The sequence below is a fragment of the Chelonoidis abingdonii genome, chromosome 4 (genome assembly GCF_003597395.2).
Source record: "Chelonoidis abingdonii isolate Lonesome George chromosome 4, CheloAbing_2.0, whole genome shotgun sequence".
Lineage (NCBI taxonomy): Eukaryota > Metazoa > Chordata > Testudines > Testudinidae > Chelonoidis > Chelonoidis abingdonii.
The window spans coordinates 126,850,318-126,878,183 of record NC_133772.1 but is presented as its reverse complement, the minus strand read 5'-3'; the positions used below and the strand labels follow the sequence as shown (position 1 = coordinate 126,878,183).

At 43.3% G+C, this 27,866-nt stretch overlaps 1 protein-coding gene across 2 annotated transcripts in view; it reads right to left on the bottom strand.

The window, feature by feature from the left end:
• Nucleotides 1–27,866, bottom strand: part of LOC116818534 (B2 bradykinin receptor) — a 42,160-nt gene that overhangs the window by 5,827 nt on the left and 8,467 nt on the right. Inside the window, exons 1-2 of one of the 2 annotated variants that reach the window (XM_032769497.2) lie at nucleotides 1,778–1,875; nucleotides 93–176 (exon numbers count right to left, since the gene is read on the bottom strand). The gene's annotated coding sequence lies outside the window, so the exon portion shown is untranslated. Of the gene's footprint in view, nucleotides 1–92; nucleotides 177–1,777; nucleotides 1,876–27,866 lie in introns of those variants that run through there. The other variant, XM_032769496.2, reaches the window with a different exon arrangement.

The following is a 27,866-nucleotide window of genomic DNA, read 5'->3' as shown; positions in this document are numbered from 1 at the left end:
AAGCTAAATATCTGAGAGCTCTGAGGATGTGGTAGGTCCACATAATGTGTTGTAAATAACTTTGCTTTACTCCCTTTTCCGGTAGCACTTACAGATTTATGCCATAAATGTACTCGTCAGATGGGTGGATGACTTCCAGTCAATTGATCATTCCTGAACAGAAGTCCTGCTGGATGCTGCAATTAAACAGAAGCTGCTTATCTTCATGTTAGTAACATAAAAGGTTCTGACTTGGTGAAGAGCATTATAAGAGTCCTTTATTTTGTGCTCTGTGGTTGGACATATGCACATATTTAAAAGCCATTCATTTGCAATTCAAAGAAAGTTCATAAAGGTTGTGACATTGCTTGGCAATTTCTTATTCCTTCTTATAATTATGACTAGCAGAAGAAGAATACCCCACTGCAGAATGTTAATTTTACAGTGAATAGCAGCACACCAAGGAGAGAGTACATGTTTTAGGATATTTCTCCCTTACCTCACCCCTTTGGGATTACATTTTTAGAAGGGAAGCATTTACAAAGACAATTCTGTAAAATAAAGTAAATAGTGGCATTATAGCCTATGCAATGACTGTGATTTTGTTTTCTGTGTACTGGACCCCTCATACTTTAAAAGTCTACTTGAGTTAACTAGCTACTATTTTGTGTTCAGCTGAGATCAATCATAGAATATCAAGGTTGGATGGGACCTTAGGAGGTCATCTAGTCCAACACCCTGCTCAAAGCAGGACCAGTGCCTAGACAGATTTTTGCCCCAAATGGTCCCCTCAAGGACTGAGCTCACAACCCTGGGTTTAGCAGGCCAATTCTCAAATCACTGAGCTATCCCCTCCACCTGTTACAATGGAGATACTATGTGTGAAATTCTCTCCCACCTCAGAACCCTAATCCACAGGCTACTTTGAGGTAGGTTTCTCTCCTGCATGAAATACTGAGAGAGCCAAGCTCAAGTCCTGCCCCATAATATATCAGGTAGAGTGGGGATTTGAACCCAAATCTTCCAGATTTTAACTGAGTGCTTTAGTTACTAGGCCATAGGCACCATTTCCTCCATTGCCTATATTTTGTATAGGTCCTGATCAGGTAGGCATGTTCTTAGGCAGCCTCTAAGCACCTCTACCCAACAGGACCCCCAAGGTGAGATATATGGGGGAACATCTAGCTTGTGAATCCAGCTGCAGCTTAGATATGAGTTAGGTGTCAAGCTGCTCTTAGTGCATGCAAGCTTTGTGCATGTCCAGGGACAGAAATTTAGGCACCATGGGGAATTTAGTAGTGGAAACTTAGGCGCCCAGGGACTTCAGGTACCTCCAGGGCTAGGTAGCAACTGAGTGATGGTTTTGTGAATGCCAGTGGTGCCTAAATGTCAATTATAGGCAACTAATGTGAAAGGTGCCTACCTCCCCCTGTGAATCCAGCATTAGCTGATTCATCCAAAATTCTGCTAGAGATGCCCAGGCAGTCACCAGGTAGCTTTGCTGCAACACGCTTGAAAGGAATGCAGTACGCTTTCCTCAGCCACCAACCAGTTCTGTTAGCCTGTGTGGAGTGGAACAATGAGCCAACCCGCATCCTCAGCCTGGTCCACCACCTTCTGAACTCAATGGAAAGACTGCCATTGACCTCAGTGGGGGTTGCATCAAGCTGCCTCTCCTTCTGTGCCTTCTTTGAGTTACCTAGGCCTGAAGCAACCAGAATCTAGGTTCCCAGTGAGGATTCTGGCCAATCCCTGAATTGAGCCCAAAGATAGAGAAGCATCTTGGATTCTACCTTACCTCTCCCATCTGTGAGCATCCATGCAGCAGTTAGGCAGAATCTGGTGCAATCTTAGATATAAAGCTTTGGAGATGAAAAGCACTTTGTAAGAATAAAATATTGGTATAGATGTGGGAGTAATTTATGAATGAATTCATGAATGCTGCATAAATCAGGATTTTGAGATCAATTTAAGTAATATATTTAAATGCTGCAATATGTTATGCAACATGTTCTCTGTAGTGTAGATGAGCACTCATTTGATTTTACCACTTGTTTATATCATGCATTTACTGAACGATCCATGGTTTATACAGCTGTGGAAATGGTAAGCGTCTTTAAGCCATGGTTTTCAAACATTTGCAGTGACATCACATGACCATTAACTTATTTATCATAAATTACATAACAATAAATAATAGTTACATGTTTACACGCAGGGTGTAAATATTGACCAGGCAGGATACAGAAAGGCTAAAATCCAAGACAGTGCCTTTCCAAGGATGAGTTGGTTTCATTTCTTTGTTTAAACACTGTCCAATGCTAGAAAACCATCACAAGTAAATATAAATGGCTAGGGAACCTCAGCTGAAGTAACCTGGCAAACAGCTCAGGATTTGGCTCAGAGAATCTGATGTTCATCTCGCCTTTGCTGTGCTGCAGATTTTTTGCACAGTTCTCTGTGTAGCTTATCTCTCATAGGCATTAACAGTAATTGCTTTCTTTGCTCTGAAGTCACTCTTCAAATTTCAGACTGAGGAACTACTGGAATTTAATTGTTAAATACAATGCACTATTTCTAGAGAGCTTGAAGTCTCTAGTCTCCTAGGGCATCTTGGATTTTGTAAAATATATGCGTATCCTGAAATGGCTGTTTGCTTACATCGGCTGGAGATTTAGGGCTGAGCTGCGTCACCACAGGCTTCCCTGACTCGAGCAACAGATAGATATTCCTTGCCTTTGATGCCATGTGGTGGGGTGTAAACACCACTGAGGTGAACAAAGGGTTAACAGGAGTCTGAGAGCTCAATTAACCCCCTTTTCTCCAAATGGAGGATGTGTCAGACTTGATTTGTTATCAGACCCAGCTGGGGCAAAGCTAAGCAAAGCTAAGCCTTCTGCATAAAGAAAGGAAGTGAAAGCTATAGGGAAAGCCTAGAAGGGGAATAGGTTGGAGTTTCCTGTCACTCTGTGAAAGGAACTATGGAGAAACTGTAGGAGAGGAGATAGCCCCACTGGTAGGCCCTGTGAAAAGGGCCCCAGGGAAGTAGCCCAGGTAGTTGGTTTTCTGGATCTGGAACAGGGATCTTGGGAGATCCTAGCAGGACTAAAAGTTCAAGTCAGACTTGGTGGAGCTGACTTTAGTTTGGTTTGTTTGGGGTTTTCTGTGCCCTGTTGGGAGATACAGGGAGGAATCCTAGGAGTCTGCTGCTTTGTGAGAAAAAATGGAACTGCAGAGGAGCCCTGGATGGGAATAAGATGCTCTGTTAATAATTAGAGTTGTATGGGACACTGATACCCTGCAAGGAGTAAGACTTTAAGGTGATCTGGCTGTGGGGGCTGAGTCACCAAACAAAGTGGATCACAGAGGGCCAAAGTGGCTGTTGGCAGGGACACCAGATGCGTAGAGCCTACTGTGCCATGCCCCATCATGTGGAGGTGTGTTGGCCAGTAAGTCACTTTTCTACATGCCACCTGTGCAAATATGAATAACTTCCATCCCCCCTCACCTGTAATTAAAGAAGGAAGAGACTGTATTATTAAAGTAAAAATGCCTAGTGCTTGACAATGCTGCCTTGCACTAACTAGGTGTGTCACAGCTAAATTGCTATCATCTCAGACTTGGGTCTATTGAGAACTAATGGTAATTGATAAATAATGTTCTGTGTTTGGATAGAGCCTAACACAATGAGACCCTAATCCATGACTGGGGGATTCCTAAGCACTACTGTACTACACAGAATAAATAAATAGTACAAATGAGAGCGCACCTTCCACTGTGGAAGCTCATAACATTATTTACCTATTTGGAGCCCAGTCCTGCAGTGCAGCTTATGCAGGTGGTCCTCTTTGCCCATGCAGTGAAATCAGTGGGGTTCTAGGACAGCAAGGGAGTCTGCTAACATATAACTCATTGCAAGGTGGAGGCTTTTAAATATACTTTAGGAATATTTTGTTCCATGATTAAAAGAGAACAGTGGCCAAGTGATCTTGTTTGTGTGTAAATTATTGCCTTTCATGACCTTTTAGTATTGAGACCAGTGAAGGAATCACTGACAGCTCTTTAAGACTTTGGTCCAAATTCAGCACTGACATAACTTCACTAGAGATAACAAAGTGTCAACCTGGTCCATTGATTTCTTCCCTTCTGCTTCTCTGCTGTCAAGACCTGAACAGGATGGGCTGTGTCATTGCCAACACCGTAATGTGAGATGCAGTCACAACATCCTGAGCAAACTCAGCTTCTCTGCTCCAACCGTCTCTGTATTTTCAGTCATACAAGATATCTGACTTCTTGTTTGACACCATGGATTAAATTTATGGTGAGCATAAATTGGGCATATACCTCTGAACTAAATGGAATGACTACTACTTGTCAGGGAAGGCATCACTTGACTTAAAATGACTGGAGATGTTAATGTACTGGATTTTGTCAACAGAGTAGTGTTATCTCAGGAATCTACTCATGACTCTGAGTTCTGCATTGCCACAAAATGGTAAAAACACAGCATGGAAATATCTGTAATTAGTTAGCGTCAGGCTCCATTCAGGAAATCTAAGATAAGCTTTCTTGTCTCAGTCCTTATGTGGACAAAACTCCCACTGACTTCTGCAAGATTGTGGTTAATCAATATGTACATCTCCCTCTCACCTAAGCCTTTACCAGCTCTACCACATCCCATCTGCTGGACAATTATCATTGCAGTAGTGCCTCCAAGCCTCTAGTTATGAATCAGGACCGCATTTGCACTGTACAAACATTGAAGAAAAAAATGGTGCCTGCCCAAAGGGTTTGTAATTGAAGTATAAGACAAGAACCAGCAGGTGGATACAGACAGAAGGGAGAGCACAAGTTAAAAATAAGAGAATTCTGGTCAGCATAATAGGCAGTGGTCTCAGCCCACACCAGCAAACTAACTGTTCTCAAATGAGGAAAACAGCTAATCATAGAAATGTAAGGTAGGGCTGCAAGGGACCTCAAAGTCATTAAGTCCAGCTTCCTGTGCTGACGCAGAACCAAGTAAACCCAGACCATCCTGACAGGTGTTTGTCCAACTGTTCTTAAAAACCTCCAATGAGGGGGATTCCACAATCTACTCCAGAGCTCAATTACCCTTATAGTTAGAAAGTTTTTCCTAATATTTTCATCTAAATCTCCCTTGCTGCAGATTAAGCCCCTTACTTGCTGTCCTACCTTCAGCGGACATGAAGAACAATTGATCACCCATCATCTTTATTACAGCCCTTAACATATCTGAAGATTGTGATCAGGACTCCCCCCCTGCCATCTTTTCTCAAGACTAAACATGCCCATTTTTTTAACCTTTCCTCATAAGTCAGGTTTTCTAAACTTTTTATCTTTTTATATTTTTATTACTCTCCTCCAGACTCTGACCAATTTGTCCATATCTGTCCTAAAGTGTGGCCCCCAGAGTTGGACACAGTACTCCAGCTTAGGCCAGTGCCAAGTAGGGAGGGACAATTTAGCTCCCATGTAAATACCAATCCTGTTAATACCCCAGAATCTTAGTCTTTTTTGCAACTGTATCACTGTGATGGTATCCAGAGTCAAGAGGCACCTCCCCACTACCTGCCCTTAATGTGAAGTGGTCTTGTCTGTACCTGCTGCTCAACTCCCTGAAACTAACAATGCAAGCACTAATGTTCAGGCCTCCCCAGATCTTGCTCTCTCAGTGCAAGCTACTGACAGTGACTTTGACCCCCAGAGTCCTCAAGTGCACTCCCTGCAGTGCTCAGACCCTAGCCATGGACACTCATAGAAATTATCAGGTTTGCTATCCCCAAGGGGATCATGTACAAACTAGCTTGTTTGATTCAGTTGAGGATTGACTCCCTCAGAACATCCCAGCACTGAGATATATTCATAGTGAAAACAATCATACATTTATTAAAAACTATGATTTAAGAGCTAGTGAGTAAGGATAATAATAGAAACAGAAATGGTTACATATAGAACAAAGTATAACATACTTCCTAGAATGCAAATTTAATGTTAACAGGCTAAATCCCTGTCTAAAGCAACATTAGATGGGATAAACTATCTCCTACTGGCTGAGATCCCTCTTTTGTGAATGCAAAAAGTGCTGTCCTTTTTCCTTCATTGGTGAAGGAAGCCAAGGTGTCCTTTTGCCTCTCCTTATACCCTCAAAATTCATTGTTGGTCCCCAGAGTCAGGATGACCAGTCCGCCCGCCTGGGGTTTGTTTGCTGGCATGCTGACTTCATGCTGGCTTCACATTCTCATGCTGATTTTGTATGAAAATAGGACTTCCGTTGTTTTGGCTTACAATGTTCAATTTATATGTGAACCAAAGCAAACAGGGAAATATACCTCCCTTTGTCTGGTAAAAAAACGTTTGTCAACCCTGCATTGATTTAGATTTCAAAACATTTTCCTGTGTGTGTGTGTCTTAGATCTCCACAACTTCTTATGTGGTATTTGTACATATATTTGCACAATGCTATCAATGATCAGTGTGATCCGGGCTTTCATTTGAGATCTCACATGGCATGCATCATAGATAAATATTATGAAAGCAGTGTGCTAGGTGCAGTGAGTTTGTCAGGCCTGTTAGAAGTTGATGTGATAGAACAGTGAATCTTTTTCCAGTTGGCACTGAGCAGTTCTTAGGGTCACAATCACATTGATGACTCAAATTCAGTGTGTGATGCATTATAAACTACAGTTATTTTTCACAGTGCTACTACCTAGCCAGTTATTCCCCATGTTGTAGCAGTGCGTTTGATTTTCCTTTCCTAAGTGAAGTACTTTGCATTTGTCTTTACTGAATTTCATCTTGTTGATTTCAGACCAATTCTCCAATTTGTCTAAGCCTCTCTTCCAAAGTGCTTGCAACCATTCCCAGCGTAATGTCATCTGAAAATTTTATAAGCATACTCTCTACTCTATTATTCAAGCTATTAATGAAAATATTGAATAGTACTGGACTTAGAACTGACTCCTGTGGGACCCCAGTAGAAACGCCCTCCCAGTTTGATAGTAAACCATTGATAACTACTCTTTCAGTGTGATCTTTCAACCAGTTGTGCACTCACTCTATAGTAATTTCATCTAAATCATATTTCCCTAGCTTGCTTGTGCAAATGGCATATGGGACTGTGTCAAAAGTCTTACTAAAATCAAGATATATCCCAATTACTACTAACCTCATATTCATTAGGCCAGTAACCCTATCAAAGAAGGAAATTAGGGTGGTTTGGCATGATTTATTCTTGATAAATCCATGCTGGCTATTCTTTATAACCCTATTATTGTCTAGGTGCTTAAGATTGATTGTTTAATCATTTCTTCCAGTATCTTTCCTGGTACCTACATTAGGCTTACTGATCTGTAATTTCTTGGGTTATCTGTGTTCCTCCTTTCAGGATAGGTACTACATTTTCCCTTTTCCAATCCTCTGGGACCTCACCCGTCCTCCATGAGTTCTAAAAGATAATTGCTAATTGTTCTGAGATTGCTTCCTAGTTTAAGTACCCTGGGATGAAGTTGATCAGGTCCTGCCAACTTGAATACATCTAATTTATCTAAATATACTTTAACCTGATCTTTCAGATGTGGTAGCTCTTGTCCCATAAGTTGCTGCCTATCTTTATTACATACCAATAACAATGGTCTGATTGTTGTTTCTCTTACAACAGCTTTACACTTGTGTAACTTTGTTAAGTTCCCTGGCATTTCCCCTAACTTACACCAGTATAAGAAAGAGAAGAACCAGTTGTGGTGTGCCTTATCTCCTCATCTATGTGCCATTCTTCTTCCTACTGTAGTCCATGGCAAAACTCCCGTGGATTTCTCTGAGAGAAGGACTTGGCATTCAATTTTAATATGGAATAGAGCTGCCCACAAGTCTCACTCATACATTTGAATAGGAAGCATTGCTCTCGTCTGATGATAGCCACAACAATTAACCAGGGAGTGGAACCTCCCACCAACTCTGTAAGTTTTCCATCCAGTGTGGTGCATTTCCACAGTTCATAACCATTCACAATGAATTTGGCATAGTTGTTAACATATCATGGTTCAATTATTTAGTCACTTGTGTCTTAATACAGGATGCGTTCTCCCGTAATATTCAATGGGAGTTCAGTGCGTGGTAGGTACCATGTCCAGAGTGAGCCTGTCTGGAGTATACACTGTATCTTACATTTTCACAGATGCTACAAAGGGCCAGACTAATATTCTGTGTATCCCAGATACATGTGGCTAACTTTACAATTCAGATGTTTGCCATGGGCAGCAAAATACTAGGGGCAGGAGGAAAATGTGGTTCGCAGCTGTTAATTTTTCTGTGAATAACTGCAGGCTCCGAAGGGCAGACATTCACCCAGAGCAAAAGCCCTAGAGCTGGTGCTGTAAGTATGTGCTTAGATCTTAGTTACAAGACAAATGTAGGGCAGAGATATCAATACTGATACAAAAACGATATTAATAAAATTATATATATATTTAATAGCAGGTTATTAAACTTGCTTGTGTCTTAACTGAAGCTTACAATATATTTATCATTTCTTTCATACATACAGTGCTTGGATAAAAATATGTCAGATGCAGGTATTTTTGTTTGTTTAATTATATGAAATATTCAAGCTAACCAAAGGAATTTTAGGAGGCTTCTACTTTATGTCCCAAGGACATGCAAATATCTGGGAAGATAAACATGGCTTTACAGACATAAAATGTTTATTGCCTCCAAGTCTTTCTACACTGACCTTGGAATGCAGTTTTATAACTTCTATTTTGCTTTAATATTCTGTACTATTTGCTTTTCTACTATGTAGGGTAGGGATAGAATCCAGAGTGATCTAGATCAGTAGCTCTCAAACTTTTGTACTGGTGACCCCTTTCACACAGCAAGCCTCTGAGTGCGACCCCGCCTTATGCATTAAAAACACTTTTATATATTTAACACCATTATAAAAGCTAAAGGAAAAGCAGAGTTTGGGGTGGAGGTTGACAGCTCGCAATCCCTCATATAATAATCTCACGGCCCCCTGAGGGGTCACAACCCCCAGTTTGAGAATCCCTGACCTAGACAAATTGGAGGATTGGGCCAAAAGAAATCTGATGAGGTTCAACAAGGACAAGTGAAGAGTCCTGCACTTAGGATGGAAGATTCCCATGCATTGCTACAGGCTGGGGACCTACTGGCTAAGGGGCAGTTCTGCAGAAAAGGACCTGGGCATGACAGCGGATGAGAAGCTAGATATGAGTCAACAGTGTGCCCTTGTTACCAAGAAGACTAATGGCATATTGGGCTGCATTAGTAGGAGTATTGCCAGCAGATTGAGGGAAGTGATTATTCCCCTCTGTTTGGTACTGGTGAGGCCACATCTGGAATATTGCATCCAATTTTTGGCCTCCCACTACAGAAAGGATGTGGACAAATGGGACAGAGTCCAGTGGAGGGCAAAGAAAATGATTAGGGGGCTGAAGGACATGACTTACGAGGAGAGGCTGAGGGAACTGGGTTTATTTAGTCTGCAGAACAGAAGAGTGAGGAGGGATTTGATAGACGACTTCAGCTACCTGAAAGGGGATTCCAAAGAGGATGGAGCTAGGCTGTCCTCAGAGGTGGCAGATGACAGAACAAGGAGCAATGATCTCAAATTGCAGTGGGGGAGGTCTAGGTTGGATATTAGTAAAAACTATTTCACTAGGAGGGTGGTGGAGCATTGAAATGGGTTACCTAGGGAGGTGGTGGAACCTCCATCCTTAGAGGTTTAAGGTCCAGCTTGACAAAGCCCTGGCTGGGATGATTTAGTTGGTGTTGGTCCTGCTTTGAGCAGGAGGTTGGACTAGATGACCTCCTGAGATCTCTTTCAACCCTAATCGTCAATGATTCTATGATTCATTATTGTAATTCATGCTTTCATTCATTCATTCAAATATAGAATATTTGATATTTGATAAGTCTGCAATTACAGTTGTAAATATACTGCAAATGGTAGATTGAAACTCTAGAAACCATTTAGTCAGAAAACAAAAAACCAATCAACCAGAGTGTCTTATCAAAGAATAGGACATATCTCCCTTTGTACAAGATACCAGCTTGATACAAAGGTAATCCTTATTTCAAGAAGAAAAACTATGTAAAACATTAATGTTTTAGGAGGAGACCTGATTGTGAAAGGAATGTAGGGTATATTATCAGAGTAATTAATCTAAGTAAACCTGCACAAAGCATTCTAGAAATATCCTAGTTGAAATTAATTTTTTAATTGCTCTTAAAAACTATGTTCAGAAAATATTCTCGGAAAAACATGTGTAGTTAGAAGTGTTTTAAACTTTGTGTTTATTCCTTAAATGTTTAAATGGCAAATACCTTTGTGAAACCCACACTTTCAAATATCTTAGCTAAATGCTATGTAAATGGTAAAATGCTTTATGTTCAAGGTCACCTGATGCTTTAACTGGTTACTAATATGAGATGTCATGTGAGTACAGAAATATTTACATTAATTGAGAAATTAATCATCTGGCAATGCTTAAGCAGCCCTTCACCAAACTTGTGAAGACAAGAAGAACCTCTCCAAAGATTGGTAAAAAGAAAAGACAATATTTCTTTGACCATTTAAGAATTTGAAAAGACTATTTTGAGAGCTGACTTCTGTAGAGGAAACAAGAGTATTTGGATTCATTTGAAACTGAATTTGAACTCCTATTAAACTCTGATGGAACTAACTGGATATCTCAGAAAATCGACTGAATAAAAAGAAAGAGTTAAGTTATCTGATGCTTTCTGCCACAAGAACTAAGGCAATTAAAGAACTGTTATGTCTTGATCAGGCCGACTGCATATTCAGGAGCTGCAGGTGTCACCTAAGCCAACACAGAAGACTTGAAGCCAATGAAAGAGTGACAGCAACTGACTTGGAATCTAAACAGGCCTGAAATAGGAGCATTTTCATAATTTCATGGAAATTGGAAAGAAGAGAGCAATAAAACCCTCTGAAGTGAGCACCTTTCACACACAAGCCTCTGCTACCCTGCTTAGACAGCAAGCACTCCACAACCTTCCAGTCCATCCCTACAAGCAAGCTGCTAGATATACGTAAGAAAACAGGGAAGACTCAGGAGGAAACAAATCCAAGAAAAATCTCCCCAAAACTTCAATATGGGTTGGGGAAAGAAAGTTAACTAAGACACTGACAAGGGATTACATTGAAATTTGTATAATTCTATTGGGCTATTGAAATGTGGTTGTAACTTAAAATATTAAGTTTCTCCTGATAATCACGAAGTGGTTAGACCATGTATTCCTGAAGACTAGACAGGGGCTAAACATTGCTAAACAGAGAAATAGTGGGATTTAATTGGATTTAAGATTCTTAATATTGGTTAATTGACCTATCTCAAAACAGCTCCTTAAATGGCTTCTTCTAAAATATTTTTTTTTATTTCATAGGATGTACTTAAGATTGCTTAGTTTACCCAACTATAAACTGGCTGGTTATTTATTAATAACTAACAGATCTACCTGCCCTGAAATAAATTATTTTTCCCTTCTATCAACTTTCTTAATGACCTAAGGATATACTAAATAATGGATTCATAATAATTTCAGGAAACAGTATACTTTGGTTTAATTTACCAGGAGAGGCAGTTCACTCTCAAGTGTGTAATTTCTGTTAAAGGCTCTTCACAGAGAGACACATAGAAGAGATTGTAATGGAGGTAACCAGTTTATCATTTGTGTTTTGTTTAATATTTTCTTTTCCTTTCTTTAATGACTGTGATGATTTTGCTTGGTCTTAATCCTGGTGTCTTTAAGGTATGTAAAAGAACCCCTGTGACTAAATTAGTGGAGTCACAATTCCTGAAATAGTCTTATGAATAGCCTGTATCAATCCATCTTTTGATATGCTTATGGCAGATTTGTCAGTAAGAGGAGCAATTAGTAAAAGCTAGCATACCATTCTTGTTTCTCAACACACCTCTCTCCCTGAAACTGTTTTCCTAATCAACCTTCTGCTTTTATCAGTCTCACAGCGTGTATGCAGACAGCATATTTTCATTGTGATTGTGTATTTCACATACAAAATGACCTCAGTTTGTGGGTTCATCTCCTTGAATCTCTTATGTTACATGAGCCTAGCTAATATAGTCAAATATCCCCCTGAGAATACTTATTAATTTCGAAGACTTGCTCCTTTATGTAAACATTAAAGCTGCAGCAAATATGTTTACTGAGGGGCCATCTGAGCTGTGGAAAGAAGAAAATATATACCTGACAGAAATACTGTGATTAGAGTGAAAGGTAAAAAGAAACCTAGTTAAAAGCTGCTTTAAGTAAGGGTGCTCATCCTGCAATATTATGCACAGAAAAGTCTGTCTTCCACTGGTTTTATTTGTACATAGATTCCACTGTTATGCTGGCACGCCAGAGGCCAGCTTTTGCCCACTCTGCAGGCATTAGCTAAGACCTGACCACCTCATAAATGGAGACAAGACCAGGTCACCTGTTTGTTAGTTTTGCTTAATATACTGTAGGTATTTAGTCTTATAAAATATTTTTAGTGTTTAGACTCTATGAAATGCTGGTATGTTGCTACATGCATTAATATCTATATCCCATGTTATAAGGTAATATTTAAGTGTGTGCTTTGTAAATGTAGAAGTGTTTGCTCTGGTTAGAAGCATTACCGAGTGTGAAATACTAGTTTGCCACAGGAGATGTCCTCTCCTGACCAACAAAAGAAGGCCATAGACACCAGAAGAACCATTGGGGAACATCAGAGGACAAAACACTTTGTTGATTGCTCCCCCCCTCACCATGAAGAGGAAATGTGCACATGAACTCGTCCCATTATCCTGAACTCTGGGGGTAGGCAATTGAGAAGAAATTGCATCTTTTTGGCTGCTGGAACTTTCAAGGGCCAGAGATTCCCAGGGGCTGCCTCCTGGTCTGCCGTGAAGATCACTACAACTCTGTCATTCTTAGGATTCAGATGGTAACTCATTTGTATGTACGTGCTTGCTTGCTTTAAACTGTAAATAATTCTCTTATTACTTTTTTCTAGTTAATTAACCTTTAGATTATTACAGGATTGGCTACAGGAAGTGTCTTTGGTATGAAATCTAGGGTACTAACTGACCTTGGGTAAGTGACTGATCTCTTGGGACTGGAAGCAACCTGAAAATGGTGTGATTGTTGGTGTAAGTGACAATTTATCACTAAGTCCAATTTTGTCTGGGTGACAAGGTAGACTGGAGAGACTAACGGGACTATCTGTGATGCCAAGGTAAGGCTGTTCTAGTGATCCAGGAGTTCACATTTGTTACTGGTTTGTTGAAAGCTAATTATAGAGAGCCTTGCAGGTGCGCAGCCACAGGGGTCTGGAGAGGAGCGAGGTGTAGGGTGAGATGGAGAATAGGGGGTGGGTGGGGAGCTTGGGGCATGCAGGGCTGCCATGCGGAGAGAGACCTCTTCCCTAACCCCGAGGCTGCCGTGGTGGGGAGAGGTGCCTCTCCCCTGGTCCCAGCCCCGGAGCTACTGCAGCAGGGAGAGGCACGTTTCCCCCAGCTCTGGCCCAAGTCCCGGAGCTGCTGTGGCTGGGAGAACTGCCTTTCCCCTGGCCCCAGCGCCAGAGTCTTTTGGAAACAATTTGAAAAATAGGAGTTTACGCCTAACAGTCCCAATGAAGAACATTTAACATCTCCTACCTATGTGTAAGTTGCTCTGATTTTGAAAGTCTTTAAGGATTACAAAGGAAACCTTTCTGTTGCATATTAAGATATTGTTCGCTGTTAAGTTAAGAATACATCAGAATTTAAAAAGTCATAATGTGTCATAGGTCTAGTAGCGCAACCAATCAAAAGCACCAAAGCAGAAATAAAGGAAAAGCAAATGAAAAATCTTTCCCTATTTCTGTTCCCTTTATAGGAAAACAATGCACCTCAAGAAATAAAGAAAACATACGATGATAATACACTTTGAAAACTAAATTTTAAGAGCTCCCACAGCATGTGATCTGATGGCACAGTGTGAAATTACAGCTGTCATATCGCATCTGTAGGTAAGTGCATTGAGCTCATTTATTTTTGGAAAATATAAAAAACAATTACGTCTATTGTTTTTAAAGTTGTGTGGTAATCTAGCCGTCCAGTCCCAGACCTGAACTTTAGCGTCCACAATCTGGTCCTGTCCCAAACCTGGACTTTTGCGTCCAAAAGTCTGGGGGCTTACCTGAAACTCCCCCAAGGCCACGACCACTTGGTATTTGGGCTGCCACCAGGTCATGTAGGCTAATTCACTAGGGGCCTACCTCCCCCTTCCTCTCTCTGGTGTCCCCAGACCCTCCGGGTGGACCTAGGTCCAATTCCAATCCCTTGAGTCAAAAGCAGGGGGAAAAAATCCCTTCTCGCCTCCTTCCCCCCTGCACAGAAACCGGTGTTCTCACTTCCAAGCGATAAGCGTCCTAACCCCAGGACCATTGAATCAAAGAGCCACACGACTGCTTGCCTCCCCCGTGTCTGCGCTCGTGCAGTAACAGAAAAAAACTCAAACCACAGAGAACAGAGAGAATTCTTCGTCCTTTCCCCGTATCCCTCTTTCCCTGGACCCAAAAGCGAAAAAGCCCACGCCTGGCTTTTCCCTTGCCTCCCTAGGAAAGAACGTTCGGAAGTTCAAAAGAAACTTTGAATAGAAAAAAAGAAAGAAAAATAAAACAATCATCCTTGCAATTAAAAATCAAACAGCTCTTGCTTAAAAAAATATAAAGAAACAGTCTGATTAAAGATGCCGCCAATTAAACGCACACACACAATTAACAACCAGGTAAATACACCCCACAAGACCATCATAGCTGAATTACTTTGCGGTTCCTGGGTACTTACAGATGTTTAGAAGAAGTATTAGGAGAGAATTAGAAGAAGACTTGTTTCCTCATAGCTAAGAAAACAAAAAAAAGACACCGAGTATACAAATTCCCGCCCCTGACTTTAAACAATCCAGTTCTCTGATTGGTCCCCTGGTCAGGTGTTTGGTTACCCTTTCCAGGTAAAAGAAACTTAACCCTTACCTTACCTATCTAGTTAGCTCATTTATTTTTGGAAAATATAAAAAACAATTACGTCTATTGTTTTTAAAGTTGTCTTGGTAGTAACGAATCCAGTGGAAAAAACAAGTTGCTAAATATATTCAGTTCTGATGCTGTTCCTTTCAATTACCTAAAGGAAATGTGGAACAGATGCAAAACACATCCTGCTGCAACAAAGTAGTAGGAAAAATTATTAGATAAAGGGGAAATCTAGAAAAGTCTTGCCTTTAATTATTTTCAACATAATGCCTTTGTTACAATACCTCAGGTGACCAAGGGATAAAAACTATGGTGTCTGATCCTGTGGTTACCTGGTTTTTTTCAGAACCAAAAGCAATGGTAACTTAACTGCTTCTCTCCAGGCAGTATCAGGAATACATCAGTGGGAACACAGTGCTTCCGTCTGAGAAATGATTGATACAAAAAAGCATGCTCTTATCTAAAACTACTATTAGATATTAAGTGCACACACACACACAATAGGTTTAGGACATCCTGGACTTGAGTGGTGGGTATAATAGGCAAGGGGAGGCGTTGCCTCACTTAGCAAGCCGTACCTGCTGCCCGACACCTGGGCCATGGTGCCCCTACCCATTGGCACTGACTTCTGCTCCCACTGGTGGGTGCTTGACCCCGCCTATGCCCCCAGCCTTCCCCGACTCCACCCCTTCCATGAGACCCCTCCTCGTCCCACCCTGTCTCGCCCCCATTCTAACCCCTTCCCCAAAGTCCCTGCCCCAACTCTGCCCCCTCCCTGCCCCTATTTACTCTCCCACCCCAAATCCCGGCCCTGGCTCTGCCTCCTCCCCTGAGTGTGCCATGTTCCTTCTCCTCCCCCTCCCTGCTGTTTGGCAGCAGCCTGGTGGGAAGCTCTGGGAGGTAGGTGGAGGAACAGGGACATGGTGCACTTGGGCGAGGAGGTGGAGGAGGAGGCGGGGCAGGGGGAGGGGAGCTTGGCTGCTACTAATTTTTCCCTGTGGGTGCTCCAGCCCATCGGAGTCAGCGCCTATGTCCCCACCTGCCTCTTACCCTTCCTGCTCTGACCCTTCCTGGAGGCTCCCATGGCCTGCTGCTGCTGCCTGATGTGAGCCTTCCTCCTCTCCTCCACTACATCCTCCTCCCCCTTTGGAGGTGCTACCAGAGGGTCCCTCCTACTCACCTTCCATGCCTGCACGGTGCGGTGCGGGGTGTGTGACAGAGGATGGGAGCAGCAGGCGAGGGAGTGGAGGGGATCCCTGAGTAACTTTACACAGACCAGAGACCTAGTAGCAGATCACTAAAACTGTAATGAAGTCATCTAACAGGCATTTTCCAATGTCCAGGAAGCCTTTGGTGACATTCAGCTGTAGGAAAATGTGTTCTTGGAGTTAAAAACAGTTTCCAAATGACCCGTCAGTTCTTCTTTGTACCAAGGGCTCAAAGAGGAGCTGACATAGCCAGTGAATTTATTTCTTGATCTAGTCATTTTATTCAAACCCAATTTAAGTAAGTGAGTCTGGCAAGGAATTGTGTGTAAGAAACGTCATTAAACTACTGCCCTAATGCAGGCTGTCAATGACACTTTTCAAAAGGAGAGATTAGGCTTCAGTTTGGTGTAGGTAGCCTGACTTTTCATCTCTTTATACGGTATACACCGAACTCCCTGCCATGCAGAGGAGAATCCGTCTGGCAATTGATCTATAGCTCTTCAGTTCCTGCAGTGGAATTTTATTGGTGCTTTAAAGGTGAACAGGGGGTAGGGTCTCTTGGGGGGCAGCAGGGAGCAGCAGAGTGAGGAAGGGAACGGTGAACCAGCTGCATGGCAGGTGGTGGGGTCTTGTGGTGGGAGGGGGAGTCTGGCAGGAGGATGAGGAGGTGAGCAACAGATGGGCAAGCGGCAGGTGGGCAAGGGAGGAGATGAGCAGAGGGGGGACCTGATGGGGGGATGAAGTGGTGAGCACTGAGTCACTGGTGGGGAGAGGTGGAGTCTGGGGCAGAGCAGGGATGGAGAGTGGGGCTGTGATGGAAGAGGCAGGACAAGGAGCTAGCCTCCCCCAGAGGAAGTTTCACCTATGATCCCAGATATAGTTACCCACAGTCTGAGATGGTTTCGAGTGATCACAAGCTGGGCTTCCAGGGGTCCTCCTTCTGTCCCAGCTGATGGGGAGTTTAGATGTCAGCTCCTGGCCTGCAGAAAAGCTCCCTCGGATTTTTCTGAAATACTTACTTTTACCTAATCTTTCATAGCAAACTAACAAAACACATAACCTAAAGTGACTCGTAGTGGTCAGTATAATAACCTCTACTGGGTCACCAGTTCTCCTAATTTCAACAAACTACTCATTATCTCAAAACATTTCTAGTATTTCTAGCCATAACAACAATATGTCAGGGTACTCTTCCATAACGATCTTCAGTCTCTCTTCCATAACGATCTATCCCATCCTCCCATTCTGATTAACAAACTGCAAATATGCAGCTGTCTGACCTTGTCTCACAAAGACCTAAGATTTAGTCCTAGCTATGGGATGTTAAGTTTTCAGCTGGCAGTGGCTGAACGTACAAAATGTCTGACTGCAGTACTGTCCATTACATCATTTACCAGCATACTAGGGGAAGTCAGCCTTGGTCTCTATGTGCTTGACGCCAGGTCAGAAATAGCAGTCTGCAGCAGGGAGTACTATACCAATTGTAAATAGTCTTTTTAAAAGTCCCAATAAAACAAATGGGGCCCAGAGACTAACCTTTAGCCTCTCCTCCCATCTATTAGCTGCTTTGATGTTTGCCACTTTTATTCATGGTGAATAAACATCATTACCCTTTGTTATTGCATCTCATAACCTAGCTTCCTTGCCAGGGTGGTTTCTCTCTTATGGTTTTTTGGGAGGCGGGGAGAAGGGGGGAATCTTACTCACTTAAACTGTAGCTTGAAATATCTATTGCTCAATCTGTCCCTATGGGTGGATGCAGTGTGGATACAGAGCCCTTAGAGAGACCCAGTTCACCACTGTCCTAGGGTTACCTTGCAGCAGCTAACCTGGTGCAGAATGGCTACAGGGCATGTGGAACTCCCCACTCCAAGGAATACTCTTGGTGAAAAGGCTTCTACCCTGGATCCAGAACTGTCTCCACCAGCTCTGCAGTATGTTGGTAGCAGGCACAGGCATAGGGGGTGTTTGGAGATGAAGGCAAAAAGGAGGCTACTCGGCTGCTGGAGAGGCAATTCTGCTCCATTGTAATAGCCTGAGTAGGAGAAACAAGCTGCTTCCCTCTGTCCCTAAATCTGCTTCATCACAGGGATGGATCAATCCCGCTATGTTTGTAAGTGGCTGTATTATGTTGCCCATACTACTCCTAGATACACATTCTTTATGTGCCCTTGCGATGGATACCTATGGTGTTGATCTGTAAGACTTTTGATTTAGTCATGGAGGTCCGTGACTTCCAAAGACCTCCTTGACTTCAGTCAGTACTGGCTGGGAGCTGCAGGGATCCTGGTCAGTGGAGCAGCTAAGCTAAGGCAGGCTGCCTGCCTGTCCTGGCTCTGTGCTGCGACCCAGAAGCGGCGAGCAGGTCTGTCTCCTGAGGTGGGGAGGCAGGAGGCTCTGCGGTGTGTGCTGCTCTCGCTCGCAGGCACTGTGCCCCCAGCTCCCATTGGCTAGGAACCGGCCAGTGGGAGTGCGGAGCTGGTGCTCAGGCAGCGCGCAGAGCCCCGTGCCCCCCACCCACCTAGGAGCCGGATCTGCTGGCTGCTTCTGGGACAGAATGAGGAGGCGAGCAGCAGAAGGGCAAGTGGCAAGTGGGCGAGGGAGGAGGTGAGTGGACGGGGGACCTGATGAGGGGATGAAGAGGTGAGCAGCAAGTCAGCGGTGGGCAGAGGTGGAGCCCGGGGCAGAGGGTCTCCTCCAACCCTAATATTCTATTCTATGATTCTAAGTGTACTGTGCCTAAGGAAAATTTTACACTGGGCTTCAGGTTGACTGGCCCCCTTCTCCCCACAGACACAGGCAGAGGTTATGGTGTGAAAAATGGAGAAGTTATTTGCAGACCACTGGTTTCCTGTCCCTACATCCAGAAGATCACAAACACAAGGGAAGGGAAGCTGAGGCTGTGCGGGAGGGGGCAGCCTGGGGGGAATAGGCAGGCAAATCCTGCTTAGTGTTAAGGGTGAAAACTATGTGAAATATGACCATTTGAGATAAGGTTTTGGGATGGGTGAGCTAAAACCAAAGTTTGCATCAACCCCTCCATGAACTGAAGTCACAATTTTGTGCGTCCTTAGCTGAAAGGCATGACACAAAGTAAGGTAATTATTATGTACTTCATAAGTAGCTAGAAAACCTTATTATGTCTCAGTCACGTGCCTTTTCCCCCAAGGATGTGTGCTCTATGTTTGGCTCATTGCTGAGAGAGATGGTCAACCGTTAATATAATGTTTTTCTTTCCAGTAGCTGGCTCACTGCCTAGCTTCACAGTGTCTTTATAATCACATTGTTCTGCTAACCGTGTTGTGTGGGAAGCAGAAGTCAGTGCGCATTTGCACGCCTCTTACAGAACAGCATGGGATGGTAGCAAAACACTTCTTGAAGAAAAGAATTAAAAAGAGTCTTAGCATCAGGATGCTCTGTATAGACTTCCTCTTCTTCACATGTGACAAGTGTTTGCCTGGGAAGTCCCAGCCAGACCTGTAACTAGGCATTTGTGTGCCTGGGACGAGCAAGCATATTTGTGTCCCCTACCAGAGGCCATATGCCCCCCCACATTTTTGGGTCGCATCCCCCCAGCCCAGACAGGTTAGGTGGCTAGGTGGCCCGCTGAGGTGAATTTGCACTTGCAATTCCTGCATTACTTCCTCTGGCTACATTACAGTCACTAGTATTTTACTCATCATTACATATAAGTCACCAAAAGAGCCCTGCATGAGTCATTATTTAGTGCTCCTCATTCCTTCCCTCCTCAATAAAAATATGTGCCTCTACTCCCTAGTTTATGGTTTCAGAGTAGCAGCTGTGTTAGTCTGTATCTGTAAAAAGAACAGGAGTACTTGTGGCACCTCAGAGACTACAAATGTATCTGAGCATTTATTTGCCCTTATCAGTTATCTAACCCCGTGCAGCAGTTAGTGCGGAAAGTACCAAATGACATGTCATGCTCACACTTGAGCTTCACTGGAGGGAAAGCAAAAACCAAAGGAAAGGACAGAAAAATGAAAATCAGTGTTTGAAAGTTCTCGAGACATTCACCTTCTCAAAGCAGCTGCAACAAGTGGTATTTCATTATTCTCCATGCTGGGGCAGAGGCTTTATATAGCAGTTCAGCTACATACAGAACTCCACTTAAAACTCATCAATAAGCATATTGGTGATGCCTTCTTTTGGCTCTCCCTTCTGTTAGACTGCACATAAAATACACGGTAACTCTTACTGCAATTTAGCTCCTCTCTGGTAGCAGCTGAAATGAAGCTCTTTTCCCTGGGTGGGAACTTTACTGCTCTCCTGACTAGGCAGAGTGTGATGGTCTAATGACCAAACAACTTTTGCCGGTGTCTCTTTCTCTGCACATTGACTGTTTCATGGAGCGATCTGACTTTCGGATGAACTGACTGTAAGCACTTTGCTAGTGGTACCACGTTGACACTGTGCCAGTCCCTAATAGAAGAGGCTGGAATTCATGTCATCCCTTGCCTGCCATCACTACAGCCAGATATAGGCGCCATTGAGGGTGGCTGCAACAATGCTGCACACTTTTACATATCACTAATTGTCATAAACAAACAGTTAAGGGTTAATTCCTCTTTTACCTATAAAGGATTAAGAAGTTCACATAGCCTAGCTGACACCTGACCAGAGGAACCAATGGGGGGACAAGATGTTTTCAAAGAGGGAGGAGGGAAATCAGTCTTTTGTCTGTTCAAAAAAGTTTGTGCCAGAGTGAAGGATCCAGGAATCAGCCATCTAACATTTCTAAAAGTAATAAGTGTTTAGAGAAGGAATGTATTAGATTATATTTATTTTCTTTTGTAACTTGATTTTGCATAAGAGGGAGAATCAAATTGGGTTTCTTTGTGTAACTTTAAGGTTTTTGCCCAGAGGGACATCCTCTGTGTTTTGAATATGTCGTCTGTGAAAGTAGCTTGCATGCTAATCTCACAGAGCTATTCTTTTCACCCTTTTTCTCTAATTAAAAAATCTTCTTTTAAGAACCTGATTGATTTTTCCTTGTTTTAAGATCCAAGGGGTTTTTTTTTTTTTTTGATCTGAGCTCACCGGGAATTGGTGGGAGGTGAATCAGTCTCAGTCCTGCCAGGAAAAGGGGGCTAAAGACTGGGGAAATATTTGGGGGGAAGACAGAGTTTCCAAATGACTCTCCCATAAACATTTGTTTAAACCATTTGGTGGTGGCAGTTACAAGATCTAAGCTGATAAATAAGCTTAGGGGTTATCTCATGCAGGTCCCCACATCTGTACCCTAAAGTTCAGAGTGGGGGAGACACCTTGACACTAATATATTTTCACCTATGACTTGTGCACAGCTGCATTCCTCAAGGGAAATCTGCTTGTCATTATTAGCTAAGGCAGGCTAGTGTCTAAAAGCTATAAGACCTCATCTACACTACAGAGTTTTGTCAATGCAAGTTATGCTGATGTACAACCACTTCTGTAATTAAACCTCTGTTGCATGTCCACACTATGCTCTTTGTGTCGGTGGAACGCATCCACAATAGCAGCTCTTGCATCAACACAGAGAGTAGGGCACTGTGGGTAGCAACTGTCTGCAGGGCGCTTTGGGGAAGGTTTGCAATGCCTCATGGAGGCAGGTACAGCATCACATGATGCAGGTTTCTCAATCTCATCATTCTATGGGCATCCAAATAGATGAAATGTGTGTTGCTGTAGTGTGCTGAGCTTGGCGTTGTTGGTTTGCACCTTGCTATGAACCTTGTAATGCTTGCTGGATATGTGCCTGAAAAGTAACATTTTTTAAAGCAGCACTCAGTAATATGACCAAACTGACATTGCTGAACACTAACAAAAGAAGCCCACAGAAGTGTGTGTGTGAGAGAGATGGAGAGAGTGTGTTGGGGGAGAGTGAGTTCAGACACCAGCTGGAAGCAACCAATCCTGTGGCAACAGCTTTTGCAAACACTGTTCCTGTCTCCCTGTTCCCATACCCCAGCTCTGCAGAGACCAGTACACTGGTGGGGGGAGGGGAACACCCCAACATCAGCCCCCAGCTCTGCACAGCACAGCACGTGTGTGCTCTTTCCCCCCTTCTCCACAATAGCCTGTCCTGCCTGCCTACTGCTGTGGTCCAAGTGCCGGGGAGAGCAGGATTCCACGTTAATGATTTGATTCTGTTTCCCTCTGAGTTCTACAACAGGCTCCTCTCCCCACTGACCAAATAGAGCCACCCTCTCCCCTGTAGTCCAGGAGTGTATTTCCTGCTGGGAGCTGGCATGCTCAGCTGAGTAGTAGCTATGTGAGCTCTCCACGCTGAGCAGTTTCTAAGCTTTCTGGGGCTTTGAAAGTGGAGGGGTGCATGCCTGTATAGCTGGATGCAGGGCAACAGATTTCAAAACAGTGAGCAAAGCAGGCATGGTGGGCATTGTCAGATATCTCCTACAGGCCAGTTATGGTGATGTAATGAACACAATGTCTACACTGATGCTTTGTCGGTCTAACTTTGCTGCAAAAAGCTCAGCACCTCTCGTTGAGGTGGTTTTTTCTCCTCAGGAAAGCAGGAGAGTTTTGTCAGCTGGAGGAGCAGTGTAATGTGTACACCTCCACTGCTTTGTTGACACAAGCTGCCTTTTGCCAACAAAACTGTGTAGTGTAGACAAGGTCTAAGTATCTAAGAATGGCTGCATGATGTGCCTGGAATCTCATCATCTCTTCCCTCAGAGTCACAGCCTTCATCAGTTCTCATCACATATGCAGCTGATTTCTTTAATCCCCACTGATCCCGGGACTGGTCCAGTCCCTGGTGCAAGTTAGAGCAGTCTGATGGCTGTTATAACTTATGTTCAGATGGCTACAACCCCAGCCATCCATGCCAGGGTGCAGAGATAATCCAGCCAAAGCCCTTTTCCCCCCACTAAGACCCACGCTGGCAACTCTATGGAGCCTGAAGATTCCACCCAGGCACAAGGAATCCTCAGGGGCATCGCTGCTAGAGTCAAGGCCAGAAACTGGCCCTCTCTGTAAAATAATAATTACATTTTATTAAAGTTAATGTTTAAAATTAAATATACACAAGTTAAGAGGGAAGGTACCGTACATCTGGGGTCCAGCTTGAGTTATGAGGAATTACAGGTATCGGTTACGAGGATGAAGAGATACATACATGTCACATAACCAGCACAGACCCAGATTGGGGTGCGGGAGTTTTTAGAGCGTGACTGGATAAGTGGGCTCTGGTACGCCACCCATGGAATGTATTAAGAGTCCAAGTCAGTATCGCACTCCTACACTGCCTTCCTTCCGAGGATATATGGCCTCGGTTTACTTGGTCCTTCTTCATTGCAGGGAGCTGGACTTCTCATGGTCCCTTCTAGCTCAACATTTCTGTGATTCTCTGACAACTCATTCACTGTGTGATCCAGCACCTTTTAATAGTGTATAATAATAAGACAATAGTTTAAGCTAGAAAATGAGGGTGAGGGTGAATATACTATTGTCAGTTGAAACTACAATGGCAATTTCAGGCTGCCAGAACTTAATTAGCCAAGACAGAATTTGTCCTGTACAGTACACTTAATATTGCTAGCTTAGGCTATGGCTACACTTGTAGATGTAGAGCGCTGGGAGACCGTAGCAGGGAAAGCGCCGCCATGTGTTTACACTGTCAGCTGTAAGCACAGTGACGTGGCCACATTATCAGCTCTGGCAACGCCACGGAGAAAAGTGCATTGTGGTCAGGGCCATTGTGGTCAGCTGCTTGGGGCGACCAACAGTGAAGGATGGAACGTCTAGGTCTTCGGCAGCAATTTGGCGGCGGGTCCCTCAGTCCCTGTCAGAGTGAAGGACCAGCCACCGAATTGCTGCCGAAGACTGAAGCAGCGGTGGTAGAGTTGCAGATCGCGATCATGGCTTTTTTTTTCTTTTTTCTTTTTGCTGCTTGGGGTGGCCAAAACCCTGGAGGCAGCCCTGATTGTGGTAGCTATCCCACTGTGCAAGTGGCTGCAGCATGCTTTTCAAATGTGGGGGTGGAGTGTGACAGAGAGTGTGTTGTGTGTGTGAGGGGGGAGAGACAGTGTATTTAGGGGGGCAGAGAATGTGTCAGTAAACTGTCTTGTAAGTTCAGACAGCAGCAATCCCCCTCCCCCGACCTCTCTCTCACACACCCGCCTTTGCAGAAGCAGCATTCCACAGAATTTGTTTTGTCCTGCAGCAGAAAAGCATGCCGGCTGTCAGAAACAGAGCTTTGAAAGGGGATATCTGCATGTCTGCAGCTGAGTTCAAAAAAATGACCAGAGTGGCCACTTGACTTCAAGAGATTATGGGACATTTCCAGAGGTCACTCACAGCGCAGTAATGCAACATGTCGTCCACACTGACATCCCGGCATTTAAGCCAGGGCACAGCAAGCTATATGCTTCTTATGGAGGTGGATTACCGGAGCACTCTAACCACAGAGTCCAGGCTCTTTAAGTGCCTTGCCAGTGTGAACACCTCAAGAGTTAGATGCCTGGGGCTGATTTAATGAGCTCTAACTTGCAAGTGTAGCCAAGCCCTTAGTAAAATGTACCAGGGGTTTCTTAATGATCAGAGGTTACTTGCTGAATGTTTAATCTACAGGACCCGCTAACTTCATGCCAGGGAGTCAGAATCTACTAAATCACCTTACACACTGAAACACATTCTCCAGTTCCTGAGAAGTCTCTCTTTTCTTTGGACAACTCCCATCAACCAGGCTCAACCCTGCGTGGTTTGCAAGATATTGTATAATGTAGGTACAAGGTATTTACTGCATGAATATCAGGTAGATTTTTATTCAGTGGTCTGTTTTTCAATCTTTCATTTCATACCCTCTTTGCAGATAATTCAAATTTAGAGCATGGCAGAGCAGACACTGGGGTAAAATCCCTTTTCAAGGAGAGTGTAGCCTTGTACCGAACTGTTTCTGACATCTTGAACTATGAACTGCAAAAACCCATTTTTCTTCATGCTCCCCAGGTTGAACACATCCTGTTGTGCTATCCTCTGGACCCCACTGATTAACGCAACTGGACTTGATGCCCCAGCCTTTGTGAAAGAGGACACAGTGTTCAGAAAATATGGTTAAAAATACCAGAGTGTATACTTTTTGGAAAGTTTTCTGCTGCAGAAGGGAAAGATGTGGGTGTATTTGAAGTTTTGAGAGTAATTACAGTGGTCTAAAAGGTTTGCAAAGATATTGGCCATAGCAGATAAAAACAGGGCCTGGGTCAAAATCTATGCTGTTTTATCACTGTAAATCCAGAATAACTCCAATGACCCCAGCAATCCAGTAGCATTACACTGGATCTCTCTGGGCGTAACTGACAAAAGAATTTAGCCATTGCTGATAAGGCTCACTGACTCAGTTTATTTTTGTTTATAACCAACATAAATGTTTGTACTAAAGCTGAACTGTTTGGATGGTTCATGAAAAATTCAGGTGCTACACTGGTTCAGCTGTGGAGTGACAAAAGGGAGTTTGACTCTCACCTTTTGGTAGCTGCACTATATTTTTTTCCCCCTTCTCCTGCATCTTTTCCAGCATTTTGGGAATAAACTGTATTTTTGTGGTGGTAGTGGTGTTAGATGTTGAGGCTTTGCAGGTCAGCTTCCTATTGAAAGAGAAATCAGTAATGCAGACTCTGGGTATATTCTGAGTACAATTTGTTTATTTTTACCCTATATATATATCAGTCCTTGTACAGAAGTGGTCACCAATGGCATGTAGACGTTAAGGTCAGAAGGGACCATTGTGATCATCTAGTCTGACCTCCTGCACATTGCAGGCCGTAGAACTAGGGCTGTAAATATCATTTTTAAAAGTACCAATTTATACTATTAAAATTTTATCAATTAACCATTTCATCATTAACAAGTTCACAGTCTACCCCTGGCTTGGCGGGGAAGGCCCATGGCCCACCCTGCTGTCTCTCCTCAGAGGTGGACTACATTGGACTGCAGAATCATTTGCATATGCACCCCTTGCTCTGATCCCATCCCTCACTCTTCCAGAAACTAGGAGCTGCCTAGTGCAGCTACTTGGGTGGATTGCTGCCAGGAGATCAGCAGTGCCAGGGCAGATCCAAGTGTTCTGGCAGATCCAGTGGTTCCCGGGCAGATTCACCACCACAGCCAGCTGCAAAAGAAGCAGAGATGGAGGGATTGCCAGGCTTCCCCCAGATGTGCCCTCTCTGCCAGGCATGGACTGATCCAGTGGTGCCCCGAGTGGTGAGAAGGCTGCAGGCTCCAGCGCCCCTTGGGTATTGCTGTGGCATTTTTAATGTGCACATTAGGGATTACAATGTCACGAAATTATTTTACCAATCTGTTTTAAGCATTAACTGCAATATATTGGGGAATTACAGGCCAGTCAGCTTAACTTCTGTACCCAGAAAGATAATGGAACAAATAATTAAGCAACCAATTTGCAAACACCTAGAAGATAATAAGGTGATAAGTAACAGTCAACATGGATTTGTTAAGAACAAATCATGTCAAAACAACCTGATAGCTTTCTTTGACAGGGTAACAAGCCTTGTGGATGGGGGGAAGCAGTAGACGTGATATATCTTGCTTTTAGTAAAGTTTTTGATACTGTAAAAAGCGACAGAGTCCTGTGGCCCCTTATAGACTAACAGAAGTATTGGAGCATGAGCTTTCGTGGGTGAATACCCACCTCGTCAGACTAACATGGCTGCCCCTCTGACTTTTGATATTGTCTCACTTGACCTTCTCATACACAAACTAGGAAATGCAACCTAGATGGAGCTACTATAAGGTGAGTGCAAAACTGGTTGGAGAACCGTTCCCAGAGAGTATTTATCAATGGTCACAGTCATGCTGGAAAGATGAGTGAGGTCCCGCAGGGATCAGTTCTGGGTCCGGTTCTGTTCAATATCTTCATCAATGATGTTAGTCTATAAGGTGCCACAGATTCCTTGCTGCTTTTATCAATGATTTAGATAATGGCATAGAGAGTACACTTATAAAGTTTGTGGATGATACCAATCTGGGAGGAGTTGCAAGTGCTTTGGAGGTTAGGGATTAAAATTCGAAATGATCTAAACAAACTGGAGAAATGGTCTGAAGTAAATAGGGTGAAATTCAGTAAGGACAAATGCAAAGTACTCCATTTAGAAAAGAAGAGTCAGTTGCACACACGAAATGGGAAATGACTGCCTAGGAAGGAGTACTACAGAAAGGGATCTGGGGCACATAGTGGACCATAAGCTAAATATGAGTCAACAGTGTAATGCTGTTGCAAAAAAAGCAAACATCATTCTGGGATGTATTAGCAGGAGTGTTGTAATCAAGACATGAGAAGTAATTCTTCTGTTCTCACCCTGATTAAGGCCTCAACTGGAGTATTGTGTCCAGTTCTGCGGCACCACATTTCAGGAAAGATGTGGACAATATGGAGCACAAGTTCAGAGAAGGGTGACAAAAATGAATTAAGCTAGAAAACATGACCTCTGAGGGAAGTTGAAAAAACTGGGTTTGTTTAGTCTTGAAAGAGAAGACTGAGAGGAGAGCCATTAATAAACAGTTTTCAAGTACAAAAAGATGTTTCAGGAATGAGGAAAGAAAAATTGTTTTTCTTAACCTCTGAAGGAGAGACAGAAGCAAGGCTA